Raw genomic sequence first — 19602 nt, forward strand, 5'->3', positions numbered from 1 at the left:
TGCAAGGCTCGGCAAAAAAGTCTGATCGAATGCTCCAAGTTAGCTACACTAATTGAGGCAAACTTGCCACATTAGGATAAAAGAAAGCTAGTAACATACAAAAAGAAAAATGAAACTAACAATATTAAGAAGCTTTGAACTGAATTTGTATACAATTAAGACAACGCTCAAGGAAATACATACACACTGAAGAAATATTGGAGGCTTTAATATTATGATTCTTAACTTATACAACTTAGTCCCCATTACATATCTCTAATTAATATGCAACAGATAATATTCCTACCATAAGGTACCCTTATCATACAATTAAGACAATGCTCAAGGAAATGCATGCACATTATACATGGGTTGGTTAGATTAGTGTTCAAAACAAAATTATGGCTGATATTCTGTGCTTTACACACAAGTTCATCAAAGCAAGTTCTCTAATAATCCTACCAAGAGCTCAAGCGTACTTGGACTGGTGTGGACAAATTGCCTTCTGCGTGCCTTACAGAGCCCATCAGAATAAATGGACGGATATAATGGCAAGTCTTTATCACCAGTCATTGTGGTGTCCATGCAATCACCCAGTGATAGCGAGATTTTATTTCCTGCCAGAACTGGTAAAGGCTGACTCTTAGTCACCCTACCAAAAATAGTGGGATGAACTAGATTCCCTCAATATCTTGGCAGGAATACTCTCTTTCATGCTAGAAACAGTAATTTAAAGAATAGGAGAGCCTTTTGCACATTGCATAGCCTCAGAATGCTTATCCAGATTGTTCCATTTAATACCCATTGTTTCTTGGTCTACATTTTCCTTTTCCCTACAGGTGAATGACACTAGTACATGAAGAAGAATTATGAAATGCATGCAATGGATCTGGAGCAAGTTGAAGCATGGCAGCTGTCAGCCATGCTTTTCTATCATTTGATAATAGAAGCTGTTTCTCAGCCGCAGACAGAGTTCTGAGAGCCTGACGCAACCGATCCATCTCTCCTTTAGATACTGCCAACATAAACAAGACTAATATCACTATAAAGTCAATATGCTTTGATGTTTAAAAGAGAAAGCAATATAGTTGTAAGCACAACAACATAAATGCAAAGTACTTTGCCTTTTAGGGAGCAACTGTATATACCCAATGCACTCCATCTAATGAATATGGTGTAAGGTAATGTGGTTGTCTATATCTGTTATATAGGTTGAAGCATTGATATGAAACCCAACAGAATAAATACTTGTCATTAAAAAATCACTCACATATCTGTTTATGACAAAACATTCTTTTGTTTCTTTCTCGATGCAGCTTGTAACTTCCTGCAAGAATATCAGTTATTAATGTCACAAGCGGTGACATGAAGCATAATGGTTCCACCCCTGCTTCTATGAGTTCCCTTAAACTCTTCACTGTATTTACAGTATCTGCAGACAAAGCTAAATCAAGCAACTCTACCAACTTCTCATCTGGAATCATCCCAACCTGAATGGCAGCAGCACATACACCTTGTTAGAGGTCCAGTTGTCATGGAAAAGTTCTTTTAAATGTATATAAAATCTTTCTTTGCAAACTAAAAATAAAAGTATAATTCAGTATCCATTCAAAACCAAAAGGTGTTGGCAGCTCAAACAAACAAGCTCGAGGTGAAAGTACCGAAAATCAAGGAAATTTATCTACGGTTAATAAATATGCGATAGAACCCTTTTTATTTGCAATATCATATATATCATCATTAAGTGGAGAAAACATGTATTTGATTAGGGTATTGTAATCAAGCCAACTTTTGTAATACCATAACCACCATAACTTACACTTCTGTTGTCTTACTGATAAATTAAATGTGCTCAGTCAACTCTCCAGGTTTCTTTCAGAGAAGATTGCCAAGTAACTATACGAACCACCAGATTTCTAAAAGGGTACCTTGGTCTCATAGGGGTACAGATTTCTTTTGAATACAAATTCAAATTCTCAGCAGGAAACAAGAGTAAATCTGAAAAAGAACACCAGATAGAGGATGTCTAATTGCAATAGACTGAAAAATGGGTAAATACAGCAAGATAAATGATGGTAGACAATCAGTCAACTAGAATCCAATCAAGGATAGCATCTTTTGTCAATCTGACAAAGAACCTTATATTATTATTGCTTCCAAACTATAATTTTTTGTAAGAGTATGTACTCCCCTGTTTCCTCATAATTTGCTCCAAATTTTAAATTCTTAATCAGATAAATGCTGATGGGCACACACAAATCTGCTGTTATGCTGAAATATATTGGCTGAAACTGCTAAGATAAGCTCAGGAATTTTTTCTAACATGTGAAAAATATATACAGGGCCAAACACAACAGTTGAATTTTCCCAAATGTCTGAAATCTGAAATGAGATTTGAATTCTATAATCGAATCTGGAAATTTTGATGAGGAAGACAGCACTGAAATATTCCCAGAAAACTGTCAAACAGAAACTTAATATTGGCTTTAAATAAGTTTCAGTGTGGTTTCTCGAGGTATGGACACCAACTCAAGTCCAAGAATCTCCAACAGCAGTATGGATGCTGCAGTTGGCCAAGTTGTCCAGCTCTCTTATATTAACTGCAACAGTCAGTTCTCAAAAACATGTTCTGTAACCTGTTATAAGGCTTAAAAGTTAAAAGCCTATTTAAAGCTTTCATTTTCATTTTTGCCCTATGGTATCCCTTCTAACTCCATTCTGGGATTCCATAATTCATTTACAACATCTATTTTCACCTGGGAGCGACAGCATCATCTTTAAGCATCATGACACCACAGTGGACTTGAGGCTCCCAATGTACTCTCCTTTCTCTTATAACAGTTAACTGCAAAATGTGTTACGAGTTGGCCTTCAGCAAAAGTAAAGATAGGTTAGCTCAAAGGTTGAAGCTGTATGCTTTGAGCAAACTTAGAGGGAAGGAGGTAGAAAGGTGGATAATTAGCTAGCCTGATATTTACATTAAAATTAGTGAGAAGCACATAACAGCATGTCGGCAAAGTCTATATATTTATATCATTTATTCATGCATACAATTTAGTTAGTGTGTCCAACAAATTAGCCAATAGGAGATGGCCTGAAAACAAAGAGTCATAATCATGAACGGTTTACCCATACAAAGTAGAAATAAATGGATAATGCAACAAGAAATAACTGGTATCTTCAAATTGCTCACTGAATTTACCTTTTGTAAAAAAAATTGTTGGATTTAAACTGCCACTGGCAATGAAGGTGCTAAAGATCTAATGGCAGACAGCAACCTAACTTTGGAACAACCTTTGGATGCATATCACATACATTCCAAGGCTGAAAAAAAAAACATTTTTTTGTCTTGGACGGGCATTGACATCAATTTGAAACCACCATATTCACTATGAATTCTGATTTGCTAGGAAAGGCAATGTCAACTTTCAATGATCAAAAAATTCAATGAATATTTGCATGGATTGGAGATGCAGCTTTTAAAGGTGGATAATATGTAAAATGATTCTTCCTTTGTCAACTTGCTTTTAGTCATCAGAATGACATCTGTATTCAATTCTCAAAACTGTAGGTCAGATATTTTTTATATAAAACATTATGCTGAGACCTAAATTTATCATTTAGCAGAAGAACGATGAAGAAATGGGAACCAACAAAAAATTCCACTTCAGATTGCCATTCCAGCTTTGTAATCTAAACTAAGTTTTAATTGTTCAAAATAGTAGCGAAAAAGGTCCTTCTTTGACTTGTACCTTAGTATGCACAAGTTTCTAAGCATGCCAAGTTCCTAAAAGTTAGGATGAACTCCTAAAAATTAGGGCGAGTTCCTAGAAGTTAGGACAGTTCATGAAGCAGTTTGACTGATATGCAGGAGTGGAAGGCTCATTTGTCTTCTAGCATGAGTTATCTTTGGAAAAAGACCAGTGATTGAGTCTCAAGTTCTAAATTGAGACTAGATGGGTTGCATGAATTAGTTGGACTAGTTAACTCATCAATCACTAGTTAGACTTTCCAAAAATACAACTTGCCAGATTTAGCCTATTCGAAAAGCTTATGAGGAGGACCAAGGCACAATTATTCAATTGTTTTGTGAGCACGAGTTGGTGAGACAAAGCAATAGAGAGCACATGTTTGTCTATGAGAGCTTGTGAGAGGAAGAGTGATCCGGATTTAAACAGGAACGCAACAAATTACAGAGATAACCATATACACAAAGATGCAGCGGAAATAATACTTCATTTCATTAATGGAAAATACTGAAATATGCTTACAACCAGAAATGGAAATAAACCAGCTAGGGCGATGGTAGCTTATCTCTGAGAAGAGATGTGGTGGCTACATGCCTCTGAACTGTTCCGAACTGAGTTACAATGAGGCTCGAAGGCCTATTTATTGTTGAGAAACAATGGAAAACCCTTCACATTCCAAAACCTAACCCTAGAAGATGAAACGCCAAATTGTGGGCCCCGTTTGGGTAAATTGGTACATCAATTTCCCGGGGTCGTAACTTTGGCATACGATCTCCGTTTGACGCGCACGATAGCTCGTTAGAAAGATCTATCCGAGTACTACCATGTTGCCCTAGATTCCCAAAAAAACGTCGTTTAGGGCCTCAAAACGGCTCTGGAAGTTCAGGACCCAAAAAACTGCTAAAAATAGTAAACTGTGCTACAATTTAGGAAACTGAAAGAGCTGTAAGAGATAGTTGTGGGGGTCCAAATGGGATAGGTGGGTGGCCACCAACATCCACCTGGATCATTCCTCCCCCCTTAGGAAGCAATGGTCCCCATTGCGTTGAGTTCCTCCTTGAGATGAGGAAGCTTCTGCTGAGCTGGGTCTCTGGTGAGTTGTTTTGCACTCTCTGATGTGACCAGAAATGGTGGGAAGCATGGTCGACGACGGTCCACATTGAACACTCGGTGCAAGCCAAGGAATGGAGGAATGCTGTGCTTCGAAGCATTGTTGCCCGTAGCCTTGGTACTGGTGTAAGGACCATGTCGGAGTTGCCTGAGTTTCTGATGGGTTCTGGTAAGGCGTTCTCTCTGCAGATGTAACCAAACTTTGTCGCCCACCTGAAACTTGTGTGGTACCCCTGTGGGTGAGGAGAAGTTGTTCCTGTGTTCTGTCATGACCGTATCCCTTTGCTGCTGCTGCTGCGTGGAGGAACCCTTTGCAGGGGTCATGGATGTAGCAACGATCTTCCCCTTACTTTGGGAGTGAACCAGACAAATGAATTTCCTGGTCTGTGATATGAGCTTGTTGCCTTTCTTGGTAGTAATCAAAGATGTGGCGGTAGGTGGGGCTACCTCCGGTATCCTGTATAATGAATTATTCAAAGAAATAATGACAGCACGAGGCCTGGACTCATACACAGCATGTCGCCTCCACAAGTATGGCTGGCCTAATAATACATCACAAACATCCAGAGGTGTAACATCACATAATACCTCGTCGGTGAAGGGCTTGATGTTGTAGGGAAGGCGGCACTGCTGGCGAACTTTGAGATCTCGTCCTTCATGAAGCCACCCAATACTGTATGGCTGCGGGTGTGGTGTAGTCGGTAGGCCCAACCGCTTCACGACCTTTGCTGAAACTAGGTTCTTTTGGCTACCACTGTCGACAATGAATCGCAGCGGTGAACCCTTCACCCACATCTGTGAGTGGAAAAGACGCTCCCCCTCCTCTGGATCTTCTGGCTCATTTTTCTTGATCTTGGCGGTGGCAACAGTGGCACTGGGATCCGCATCAATGATCTGCTTCCCTTTTCCATTCCCCTTGTCAGGTTCTGGCTCAGGGTCGGAACATGCACCTAATTCAGAAGCCTTCAATTCGACCACCAACGACTGCTTGGTTCGGCACTCACTTGTGTTATGAGTGGGACTCTTGTGGAACTCACACCACTTCCCTGTGTCCTTCTTTGGCTTCGTGGTGTTGTTCTTTTCTTGCGGCTTCGAGGGGTTGTCTTGGGTCACCCCGCCTTGGCTTGGTCCTTTGGGCTTCGGATTTGCAGATCCAAAGTCTCGCTTCTTCTGTTTGAACTTTTGCTCGATTTTGACAGCGTATCGGTATGTTGTGCCGAGTGAGGGGATGTTCAAGAACCCCATCTCTTCCTGGATGTATTTGTGTAGGCAGTCGCGGTATTTGAGTACCAGATGCAGCTCAGAATCTTTGATACCCAACTGTGTGCGAAGGGTATGAAAAATGTTTGTGAACTCCGGCACATCTTGGTCTCGGCCCTGCCGCAGTGTGGTCCATTTGATGTATTTGTCCTCGTAGCTTCCGACAGGGTAGTATTGCTCCTTGATGGCATCCCGGAAGTCATTCCAAGTGGGTGCGGCTGAAAATAGTGAGCCTGTACTTTCATCCTTCTGCTCGCAGTAGGTTTCCCACCAGTCCTTGACGTGGGGGGCTGCTTTGAGAAGAGCGAAAACAATCTTTTCCCGACTTGAAAATTCGTGAACAGAAAAATACCCATCTAGCAGATTTAACCATTTATCTACGGCATCTGCGTCTATTTGACCCTCGAATATGGGGATTTCAAAATTAACTTGTACCTTGAAGGGTGTGGCATTTCCAGAGTCGCTGTTGGAAGTCGATGCGTCGCCTCTGGGTAGCCGCTGAAGAATCTGCGCAAAGCTATCCATCATCGCGTTCCTTTGCCGCTCGAGCGCTTCTTCGAGCAAGATTTTGATAGGATCTCCTGCCCCCTCGTCTTTCTTCTCATCCGCCATGGGAGGCCGTCGGGATTTGCGAGGCTGGTCTTGCAAAGGTTCGACCAGTTCAAGCCCTAACTCCTTATATCCCGACCTCGTTGGGGACATGCAAAGAAAAACAGAGAAAAAGCAGACCGCTCTGATACCACTGATCCGGATTTAAACAGGAACGCAACAAATTACAGAGATAACCATATACACAAAGACGCAGCGGAAATAATACTTCATTTCATTAATGGAAAATACTGAAATATGCTTACAACCAGAAAAGGAAATAAACCAGCTAGGGCGATGGTAGCTTATCTCTTAGAAGAGATGTGGTGGCTACATGCCTCTAAACTATTCTGAACTGAGTTACAATGAGGCTCGAAGGCCTATTTATTGTTGAGAAACAATGGAAAACCCTTCACATTCCAAAACCTAACCCTAGAAAATGAAACGCCAAATTGTGGGCCCCGCTTGGGTAAATTGGTACATCAATTTCCCGGGGTCGTAACTTTGGCATACGATCTCCGTTTGACGCGCACGATAGCTCGTTAGAAAGATCTATCCGAGTACTACCACTTTGGGAGGCAACATGGGTCCATGGTCCATGGACCCATGTTGCCCCAAATTCCCAAAAAAAACGTCGTTTAGGGCCTCAAAACGGCTCCGGAAGTTCAGGACCCAAAAAACTGCTAAAAATAGTAAATTGTGCTACAATTTAGGAAACTGAAAGAGCTGTAAGAGATAGTTGTGGGGGTCCAAATGGGATAGGTGGGTGGCCACCAACATCCACCTGGATCAAAGAGTGAAGAGTGTGCAAGAGAAGCTTGTGCACGGAATGATAGAGGAGAATTCCTTGAGGAATGCGCTAGAATTTAGGAGTAATTCCTAAATAATACGAGCCTCTATTGTGCCAGGATTTTGGAGAAATCAGCCCAAGAAAATAGGAGCTCAGCAAGGCAAGGAAAGGAAGAAGTGGGTTGAACATTCTTGCAAGGTGTTTCAAGCTTGTCGGAAAATCAAGTTTTTTGTAGATTAATATTGATTCTCCTTTACATGATAAGTAATTGTGATATTTGTTGACATTTTATTATTTTGTTTTTACTTCTTCATCAAGCAAATATCAAAACATGAAGATCACAAAGCACAAAGAACACAAGATATAGGCTCCATGCCAGGGCAAAAACCCCACAACTAGGCAAAACCCAAACAATCCTCTTCTTATAGAATCAAATCAAAATGAGACTTCCAAGACCCAAAGACCCAGACCTCCTCCAAGCATCAAGTCAGCCCTTCCAAAACTTTCTTCAATCAAGTCAAAGTTTCACCAAGTCAAAGATGGTCAATTTGCTCCAAGTCAAGATTTCCGTCTTGCAACTATCTACAACTCGTCCTTCAAACTTCGGCCCTGCAATTGCAGGTCTGCAACTCATCCTTCAGTCTTCAGCCCTACAACAACTGCAGAAACCCTAGCCTATTCCCACATGTGAGCAAAATAAGTCAACAATTCGGGTATCTTTCTTCTTCCTCAAGATTCTCTTCTCTTCTAGGCCTTTGCTCTACTTTTCTTCTTGTCATATACACAGATCGAACTTACTTATGTTCTCTCCAAATAAGGACGAAGTCTGCCCTATATATAGCCATCTAGAAGAGCGAAAGTGTGCGGCCCCCAACAGAACCGACTTATCAAGGTAGGGCCGACTTGGTGTTTGGAGGACACAATGACACAAAAAATAATATTTTCATTTTGTTACAAAGTGTCCAAATGGGACTTTAATGAATGATAAATATTCTTCTACAACAATCCCTAAAGCATGAAGAACATGCTTAACCTAGACTTGAGCATGAAACCCATTGCTTAAACAAATAAAAAATATTTTTCTTCATTTACATAAAATACAAATTAATATGAAGACTGAACCTAGTTACTTTTCCAACACTCCCTCTTAACTAGGGAGGTATTCATAATGACTCAACAGGTCTATCTCAAGTTGAAATATTCTCATAAGAAGGGATCCAGATTGATAAGCATCAATGATCATCATAGTCAGCATTGTCACATTACCAAGGCCTTGACAGGTACATTCTATCTCTCACAAGATTAGAGTAAAATGCTAGGAGGCATTCCATGTGACACCACGCCGCCTCACAGAGGTACATACTCCACCTAGGATACCCAGAGTATATCTTTCACCAAACAATTTCCCTCAAGGAAATGTCTATCCATCAAACCATTCTTATCCAAGTCCATGTACTTGACTTAGGATCTTCATCCTAATCCATCACAGTACATGACTCAAGAATGTTAGTCCAAGATGCTTATGCAATCCACCATTCTCCTTATCCATATCCATATACTTGACATAGGATATCAGTCCTAATCTGTCACAGTGCCTGACACAAGGAGAACCATGCTAATTCAAACCATCATTCTCCATATCGTGATGCATGCACTAGACTTACGGTGGTTAGTCCTAGCTTAATACATGACACAGGAAGAACCAACGTCCAACGTTACTCCCTCTCAACCTAAGAGTAGAAGTCCATGCTCACTCCCTCTCAAACAAGGATAATTCATCAACAAGCCTATGCTTGTGTCGGCTTCCCCTACATCAACTACCTGCAATTGTTGTAGCTTCTTCAACTAGCCCTCTTATCACTGAGTTTGCTCATCTTGCAACTTCCTGAACTAGGGCTCCAAATCTGCCTCCTAATAGTCCACTATACTTGAGGTCTTCACCAACTGCATCCAGAACTGTGTCCAACACTACTTCTTGCATTGCTTCTTGTCTTGAAGATAATACATCGCACCGTTCTGATAATCACAATACTAGGTTAGCCAATCCATTGTTTCATCAACTTGGCTAGCAACGCAGCTCTATAGTCTCAAATAATCCTGCCCCCTAGCGTTATTTTCATCTTTTCAAAGTAGCCAACTCTTAGGGTCTTTAAATAAATCTTCTAGCCAATCTAGCCTCTAAGATGATTGTCCTCAAGGTTTTTGGACACAACCCTCAAATTGACAGTCCTTAGGGCACCAATCAAATTGCTTTCCAGTATCTCCAAGATTTCTATCATAATGTCTTCCAAACACAACCGACTTGATAGTGAATGTCCACTACTTAATTGTCCTTAGGTTTTTCATAAATCTTCCCACACAATAGCCAACTCTTGCACTTACTTTACGAAGAGATTCTTCAAATCTGCCCTCTAAACATCTTTTAGACTTTACAGAAAGACTGCTTCTTAGGACTTCTCTAGAAGTTAATGAACATATAGCCCACTTGATGTGACAAGTCTGCCACTTGTCCATAACACTTAAGCCTTATCAATTAGCGACTTACAGTCCTCCAATCATTGTACATAGGTTGCTTCTATAATTGTCCAAAATCAGATCTTTCTTCCTTCACTATGCAAGTCCTACCTAGCTGCCCATCTGCTCTTACTACAGTACATTCTCCGAGGTTGAATATGGCCCACTTGAAGATCGGGATTCCCTCAAAACAATGTGATCATACCTCTCTTCATTTAGGGTCTCGACCTCCCATTCAATGCACTTGTTCACAGAGTTTAGGACAACGCATCATTTGAATGAGCCCTCAACTAGGGCACAACAAAGACACCTTCTTGTTGCCCTTCTAGTAGCCTTAAGATGCTCCAACAATAATTGTCCTAAACTAGGACCTTATATCTACAGTGAAGCATAAAGGTATGTGATTTGGTATCCTCAAGATGTCTTGTTGCTTATCAATCCATCTCAACCATACCAATCTTCTTCAAAGGTCCCTTCTCCAGTTGCAGCCTTCTTTCCTCTTCAAGCTCCTTCCCTTCATTGGTTACTAGACTTCTTCTAGCACCTGTTTAGGCCTTACGGCCCCCTTCAAGCCTAAGGTACAAGGTTCGGCCCTCTTTCCCTAGACAGAATTCGACCTAATTTCAAAGAGATATGCCCATAAAAATCTCGCACAATATTGCCCAAAACTTCCTCAAACACTTGGCCTGCTCCTTATTTGAATCTGCCCAACCAATCACAGAATAACCAAGACGTGGTCTCCTTTTTCTCCTTCGCTGAGCTCCAAATGCCCGTAGCCTATTTTAGAGGTATCCTCCTTATGTTTGTTGCACATTGGATGTTTCATTGCAAGAACAAGTCCTCCATGAACATGACTTAAGTTCAACCTTCTCATGGACTACATCTTCTTGAGGTTTGCTTTGTCATACTTGTATCACAATAATGGGAAATATGACACTATAATGGTGTCATCGATCTTAGAGATACACCGATAAGTAATTTACAAAGGATTTGCTCTTCATTGATTAGCTCTGGTTAGTATTTGAAGACTTGTTTCCAATCGATGACAACTCAGAAATTTTTCGAATGCTTTGAATAAGTGTTGAGGTTGCCTTGATGTCATCATGGATGCTTGTTCAAACTTCTCCTTTTAGATTCCCCCTTTGTTATGCTTGTGGCTTGCCATAGAGATGTATATTCAATGAATTGTCTCCATAGTAAGGTCAGAAGATCTGGTTATATATATGATTTTTCCTTCACTGAATTTCATCAAGCCACTACAAATTTGGATGAGTGCTTTAGAACCTCCTATTTCAATTGTATCTTAGAGGAGGTGACTTGAAAGACTTTTGCATTTGTTGTCATGTGATGAAGAAAGTTTTCCGCAGAAAATTATATTTTGATCTTTCTATTATATATGCTTAGGAGTAAATGTCACAATTCTCTGTATGGATACATTTTAATACATCAAGTACCTTCTTGAATTCAGAAAACTTCATTTAATAGATCGCCAACAGTTTGTATCTGATCTCCTTGAAGGATGACTTCAAACTTCCAAGACTAAACCAATAGTAAGTGATATGAACTCGAACTCCACAAGGATTTCAAAGAAGACTTCAAACATAGTTGCCAATAGAAAGTGATCATCAATTCTCCTTTTACCGACCTTAGCTCTAAAACCATGTTGGAAAATCAAGAATTTTGTAGATTAATATTGATTCTCCTTTACATGATAATTACTTGTGATATTTGTTGGCATTTTATTATTTTGTTTTTACTTCTTCATCAAGCAATTATCAAAACATGAAGATCAAAAGCACAAAGAACACAAGATATAGGCTCCACGCCGGGGAAAAACCCCACAGCTAGGGAAAACCCAAGCAATCCTCTTCTTATAGAATCAGATCAAAACAAGACCTCCAAGACTCAAAGACCTAGACCTCCTCCAAGCACCAAGTCAGCCCTTCCAAAACTTTCTCCAATCAAGTAAACGATGGTCAACTTTCTCCAAGTCAAAATTTTGGTCTTGCAACTATCTGCAACTCATCCTTAAAATCTTCAGCCCTACAGTTGCAGGTTTGCAACTCATCCTTGAATCTTCGACCCTGCAACAGCTGCAGAAACCCTAGCCTATTCCCACATGTGAGCAAAATAAGTCAACAATTCAGGTATCTTTCTTCTTCCTCGAGATTCTCTTCTCTTTTAGGCCTTCGCTCTACTTTTCTTCTTGTCATATGCACACATCAAACTTACTTATGCTCGCTCCAAACAAGGACGAAGTCTGCCCTATATATAGCCATCTAGAAGAGCGAAAATGTGCAGCCCCCAACAGAACCAACTTATCATGGCAGAGCCAACTTGGTGTTTGGAGGACACAATGACACAAAAATTAATATTTGTATTTTGTTACAAAGTGTCCAAATGGGACATTAATGAATGAAAAATATTTTTCTACAACAATCCCTAAAGCATGAAGAACATGCTTAACCTAGACTTGAGCATGAAACCCAAGCTTGAACAAACAAAATTCATTTTTCTTCATTTACATAAAAATACAAATTAATATGAAGACCAAACCTAGTTACTTTTCCAACAAAGATAAGGACTAGCAGGGAGAATAAGTTGTTTTCTCTAATGAAATAAGACTATGTTGTAAGCAATCCATTGCTCTAAATTTTTATCAATATGTTGTAGCCGCTACAACACCCTCCAAAATTTTGGCTTGCATCCAAATTTCAGAGCCTTCCTTTATTTTTCCTTTGATTGTTGCAAACACTCGAGCTCACCCCATGAGCTCTTGTGAAGTCTTTTCCAAGTTTTGCTTGTTTGACCGGAGGTCGTCTTTTGGCATGTTGATTGCTATGTCATGCTTGCAATCTTATTTTGGCGAGTTTGAAGGTTTGTCTTTGTGTGTTTGGGTTGTCTTCACTCTGTAAACAATCACCGTACTCACACACAAAGTTGTAAGCATTATTGTGCAAATGTCGTCACAATCGTCCGAAGGTCTATCACAAGTGTCACGCTTGTTGCTCTCAGCTCTAAGACAGTCTCATCAAGGGCATGTTTTGTCTTGTTGTCATGGTGGTCTATGTTGTCCCGTCATCAAGTATGTTAAGTGTATGATCACAATGTCAGTCTGCACAAGTTCACTTGCTTTTGACACTTAGCCATTTTCCTAAAAATTTGACCGACCGAACAACCCTCTTTGACCGGACCCTGACAGAGCTGCATTGCACAGTCTCAACCTTCAGTGACCATGCTCTACTACTCGGAACTGCGTAGTGTTTCAGATTGTCCTCCAAGACAGCGGCATTGTGCAACCCTGGAGGTGAGCAGTCAGTCTGCCTCCCAGAATTGCGCAAAGACTGCCTCCATGACCAAACTCAACTACGCATTTCTCAAGCACAGTCATCATGCATCCTTGCCTGCCGGAAGCTTGCACTGCTCTTAGACCTGGGTCTGCACTTTTCTCCAAAACTGAACAGACATGCCCAACTGACCCTTGTTGCCTTGCTCTACATTACCTTCAGAAATTGCGCAGACATGTCTAGCAGTTCCCCTGTTGCCTGTCCTACATTGTTCCCAGAAATTGCACAGAAGTGCCCAACAGCCCCTCTGCAGCTCTGCTTTTTCTTCCCTCAGGAAACTACGCAGAACTGCCCAACAGTCCCTTTGCAGCTCCGCTCTGTCTTCCCTCTGGAAACTATGTAGAACTGCCCAACAGTCCCTCTGCATCTCCGCTATGTCTTCCCTCTGGAAACTGCACAGAGGTACCCCCCCCAGGGTCCCACCTTGCAGCTGACACTGGTGACTTTCACTGCGCAATTCTGCCTCCTAGTGGTCACTACGCAATTTTTCCTGACAATGCAGGTTGTCCTCCCGGAATTCCTCATTCCAGCCTGAGTTGCGTTGTGCGTTGTCTTAGTGAGTTGTCCTCCCTCCCTGTCACCCAAAGCACGAGAACATTGCATCATGCTAGACTAGGAGGTTTTGGATTTGATGTTGTCCCATCATGAGTGAATTGCAGGAATAGGTACACTGATAGCTCATGGCGAGACGACGAACGGGATGAAGAAGGAATGCATATGCTAGAAGACTTGCTTGCAGTTGGACAGATGTACCAAACACATCAAGCAACAAGAAAAGGAACATATGCATTGAACCATCATGCAAGACCAAGACCATAGAAGACCCCATTGCACTATGCCATGCGGAGGAGAAGACAAAGCACACCAAGAGTACATACATCACTCAACAGCGCAGCAACTTGACATGGACGCCACAGTCAGGTAGTACATGTCAGCATTGTCATGTCGAGTTGTGTCATGAGTTGCCTTGGCCACATCACTACCATGGGCCATATCCGTTGTAACTCAATGTAATGTAAAGTGAAATCCAATGGACGAACATAAGAAGTTGAAGAGTCATGTCAGTTGAAAAGTCATAGGAAGTTGAATGGTCATGAGGGTAGTCCAAGAGTCACAAGGGTCAAGCATCACCCTTGGTTATATATATCCCCTCATTGTATGAGCAAAGGACTTTTCACCTTGGCTCCTCCCACATAGCCTTGAGAGTCTGTAGTTTGTTCTTTGAGGAGCGAGGAGCGAGGAGTGGCTCCAATGTCCCACTACTATGACTAGTGATGTATGGTGTACAAATGTGTCTTGGGACTTTTGCTTAATTCAGAAGACCGTTAAGGCCAGCACGTTTTCACACATGTTTTGTAGATGTTTGTAAGACTACTCTATAAACATTTGTAAGGCATGTTTGTTTGACATGTACTAAGATAGTTGAACTACTTTGGTTATTTTAGTACTTAAATTGTTGAAGATGTGTTGTATTGTTTATCACTATTGTCTCGTCCGTGTGGATTACTCCACAGGACATTAGACAGACCATCCTTGTTTACTAGTTATAACGATCGTCACGTTCGTGTGGACTACTTTGCTAGATGGTGTACGTGTTTTCCCTTGCACCTCGATTTTAACGACTGTCGCGTCCGCTGGATGCTGGACAAACCCCTTTTGGTTCGCATGTGTCTCTTCCTGGGTGGTACTACTACCTCTCATTTAGAGGCTCACTTTACTCTCCCCCTTTGTAGTAAGAGAACCTTGACACAGTTACATTACACACTCACCAAGCACACGTACCTTACTGTTTGAAGATACCAACGTAACACTCTCATGTGCTGACAGCTAGAGCCAAGGCAGATCTCTAAGTATATGGAAACCGAGCCTTCATACCAGATGGGACTCCTACACCAAACAGTGTGAGGTCTAGTTGGGACTTCACATTAGGGAGATCCCCTTTATTGGCAGGTCGAGCACAGTCAACACAATAAAATTCTCAATCAAGCATAGGGTTTTCCCAGTTGGGTTCCTATGCGACTATGTTATTTCTGTTCCTATTCCGCTACAAATAAGTAGAGAAAATTTGTATCCTAATGAAAAGAAACTAGCTTTCAGTTTGTTCATTAGAGCAGTTGCATATTTTCAAGGATTTTCTACATGGTATTAGAGCAAGGTACAAAATAAAGACCAACACAAGTTCTGGGCATATTTCCTCTGTGTAGCAGGTTGCATAAGTTTTGGTTTTAAGAAGAGGTCCAAGGCCTATAAGCAATGTATTGAAGGGTTGTAAGGCCTAGTTTCTTTGTTCTTTCAAGACAAAAGTATACGTCTTGAAGAGGTAAGGGATTTTCATTCCAAGTTGATCGTTGCAAAGTGATGGAGGGATGTCAATTAGGGAAATTGGAAGCATATTATCATACCCTAGTTCAGTCATCTTGTCCTGACGATGAACCACACTTGTTGGTTCGAAACACGTCCACAAATGAATTTTGATGTGATTATCACCAAAAACCTATCTCAAAAAACTTGATATGGATCATAGAAGCCTCAATTGAACATCTAAAGGTTGTTAGAAGATTGATATGTGGGCAATCCTTGATGCCCTAGTTGAGACTTATCTCCTATGCAAGAATAGTTCCATAAGACAGTCTCTATGCAGTCTAGTTCAAAGATGAAAAGAGGCCAAGACCTAGTTCATATTGTGGAAAGAACAGTGGGTGTTGGGACTGTAGGTTGAAATGTCTTGAAATGGAGATTAGTGGGCAAAATCAAGGAAACGATGAAGGTTTGTTGATAGGTGATGAAAAGTAGTGCTTAGCAACCCTAGATCAGTTAAGGTGTTGACTGTGTATGGGTAGTTTTGGAGGCCTAAGAAGAGTGACAAAGGAGTTGATGTGTCACAGTGAAAGGTCAGGTTTGCAAGCCCTAGGATTGTCATTCTTGGAGCAGCCAAGAGACAACAAGAGGGCAGTTTGTTGAAGCCCTAATTCAATGAATGCAAGGAGGCATCTCACTGATAAGAGGGCAGTTTGACAAAGACCCTAAAAACGTGATCCTTTGGAGTAGCAAAGGACATTTTTAGTGGGTAGCTTGGAAGTCCCGAAGAGCTAATGATCTTGAAGGAGCAGGAGAGCAGATAGTGGGTAATTTGAGTAGCCTATGTTCAATATTCTTAGAGCAGCCAAGAGAGAATGATAGTGGCAGATTTGACAACTAGAGATGCAAGCATTCTAAAGTAGTAGAAGTTGAAGTGACTAGTAGAAGAGGAGGCAAAGTACCTACCAGATGTGTTTTAGGAGCATCCTTCCACATGACAAGGAGTAAGAAGTATTTTAGCCACCTGAGGGAGAAGGACATGCAGTTTCAAATTGAGCTTAGCTAGGAGATGATGACATGTATGAGACTCAAGGAGTTAGTACTATCAGTTTTCAAAGGGATTCAGGTAATCCTCTTCATCTCAGAGATGTTCTCTATGTTCTGGGATTGAGGCAGTATCTTGTTTCAGCAGCTACCCTTGAGGAAAACAGATACGATATCATCTTCAGCAAAGGTAAGGCATACCTCCAACACTTAGCTTCCGGATGTAAGAGCAGATAGGTGTGAGGGTGAAGAATCTCTACAATTTGCAGGTAGAGACAAATGCAACTTTGAGTAGCAAGGCAGGGAGAGCTCAGAGTAGAAAAGTGGTGGTCGAGCGAGAGCAGGAGAGAACTCTCAAGATGGAGCCTCAGTCGATATCCCAATTTGAGTCTAAGCTAGTTGGCAGTTGGACTGACCAACAGAATTATTTGGAGCATAGCCTAGGGCAAGTGGAGGCAACGACTCGGTCAGAGCCTCCCAGTATAGGGAGAGTTTGAGCCAAGTGGGCAAAGGATTTGTTTAAGGGAGATCAGGAGAGAATTGGATCTTCCAATATCACCTTCAGTGAACGGAAGCAACCACAGAGGTGCATAGGGTACCTAGCACTTATGACTGGAGTGGAGGACTCGCAGATGGTGGGAAAGAATGGGTCTTCAGATCAGGTTTTGCGAAGGAAAGTAGGGAAGTCTTCTAGTTCAGAAGGAGCAGTTGTAGTAGCAGAGAACGTAGTCTTGGGGACAAATCCAAGTTAAGGTTCTTCCAGAAGCACCTTCCTCACTAAGAGAGACTATTGAAAATAGTAGCAAGAACGGTCCTTCTTTAACTTGTGCCTTAGTCAAAGAGACCAAGAAACAATTTTCCTTAGCATGCATGAGTTCCTAAAATTTAGGACAAATTCCTAAAAAATAGGCCAAGTTCCTAGAAATTAGGATAGTTCATGAAGCAGTATGACTGATATGCAAGAGTGGAAGGCTCAGTTGTTGTCTTCCAGTGCGAGTTATCTTTGGAAAAAGACTAGTGATTGAGTCTCAAGTTCTAAATTGAGACTAGACAAGTTGCATTAGTTAGTTGGACTAGTTAACTTATCAATCACTCATTAGACTTTCCAAAACTACAACTTGCCAGATTTAGCCTATTCGAAAAGCTTATAAGGAAGACCAAGGCATAGAATTATTCAATTGTTTTTGTGAAAATTTCGTCTATCACAGCAATTGGAAATTATTTTCCTAATTATTAATTTATTTAACAATTTATTTGAAGTTTGCTACAACAAATACCAAATTATTCACACTGTGATTTTCACAAATAAATACTGCGGAAGAAAAATAGCGCTTGAATCTGAGAAAATCTAGCACACAAAAACAATAAAAATAACAATTATTTTTGGACAAATGTTCCCGAAAAAACCCAATGAGGTAAAATTTATGCAGCAACTAAGGGTTTTATTATTATGCAGCAGTGAAATCTAACTACAATAATCTGGATGCCAAAACTGGCTATCCTACAAAGAAAAATATTGGCAAAAATCTAGTGAGGAATTTTCCTCACCCCATAGGAAAATTTGGCACTAAAGACTTGCCTCTGAAACCCTCTACATCTTTCTTTGCGTAACCCTTTGCATGGGCTCCGCGCAGGCACAAATCCGTATGGCCTAGATCTCACACTAAGTTGCCTCTTCTGCTTGCCACTGACTCTGGAAACGTTTCTCTCGGACTCTGCTCCAGAACTCTGAAATGAATTCCCGAATCTGCAAATCGAACTGCGTCTAGAGGCTACTACACAATCCCTGCATCAGCCTCACGGTGGCTCTTCTACCTCTCTGCAAATGCACTCACTGGATCTGAAAATATTCCTCCAACCTCACAGTCTCTGCCTCTCACTGTCTTTGCTTCAATCTCTTGCTCTCCGGCAACTATTGTTGTTCTCTGGAAATTGATTTGCCAAGGAAATCAAATTGTTGAAGTGTATTCTCCAAGTTCCCATCGACTTCTTATTATAATCCTCTGTTGGGACTCCAACAGCCAAGATTAAATCTTAATCAAGGGCTAGGATCATATTCAAGTCGATCTATGTGAGTTTCTATACTATTATCACCTTGACTTAATTAATTCTGATTAATTAACCATATTCCCTAAATTTAGACTTAGGAAATCCTTAAAAATCAGATAATAATCTAATTAAGTCATTTCTAGGCAGAATTTCTATAAACAATCTATGGGTTATGGAGATCCCATGTATTCTAGCCTCTCCACCAAGTTTCGTGGCTAGAACACATCCGATGCTACAAAAACTAACACTCCCTCCTAGCGAGGATTGTGTTCTAGTGTTGCACACCCTGCCACAACAACCTATCTCTGTACCACCCTTTGTCACATTGTTGATGTCTAGCCATATTGCCCATCAACCACTGCGCAACTTTGATGCTGCAACTATGTTGCTGCTGACACTACCAACTTTGCATTTGCACTATAACTCCCTCTCATCTACAGTTGTTGCAGCTACAATAACTGCAACTGAGAATCATCCAGAATACTGAATCAATTGTGTTCAGTATGATGCCTCTGTCTCTCGAGTCTCTGACTGGTACTAACTACTACACTGTCACTAAAGAATTTGTGTTGCTTCCAACTATGCGCAACCATCTACTCTGCTACCAACACTACACTGTGCTCCTCAGCACCTAACTACTACTAGTCTGCAACTGTCACTCTGGATCTCCCTGCATCATTGACACTGATCCATCCTGCTACTAAATAGTGTGGGCCCCCATAGCAAGGTGATGATTGATGAGGTGGACTCCTCAAGGATACTGCCCAAATTTGTAGCTATTTGGGGCTACAACACCAAATCACCCCACCTCACTCCTAGAGGTATGTCTGCGAACATAGCAAACTCTTCCTCTATCCTAAAGGAAAGCTTGTCT

At 41.1% G+C, this 19602-nt stretch overlaps 1 pseudogene; it reads right to left on the minus strand.

The window, feature by feature from the left end:
- Positions 1-363: 363 nt before the first annotated feature.
- The window catches only part of LOC149202448 (protein STICHEL-like 3), a 32161-nt pseudogene continuing 12922 nt past the window's right edge, over positions 364-19602 (minus strand).

Source organism: Pinus tabuliformis, chromosome 2_1, assembly GCF_031772625.1.
Source record: "Pinus tabuliformis cultivar Carrire ecotype Pingquan chromosome 2_1, CPIR1, whole genome shotgun sequence".
NCBI classification, from domain to species: domain Eukaryota; kingdom Viridiplantae; phylum Streptophyta; class Pinopsida; order Pinales; family Pinaceae; genus Pinus; species Pinus tabuliformis.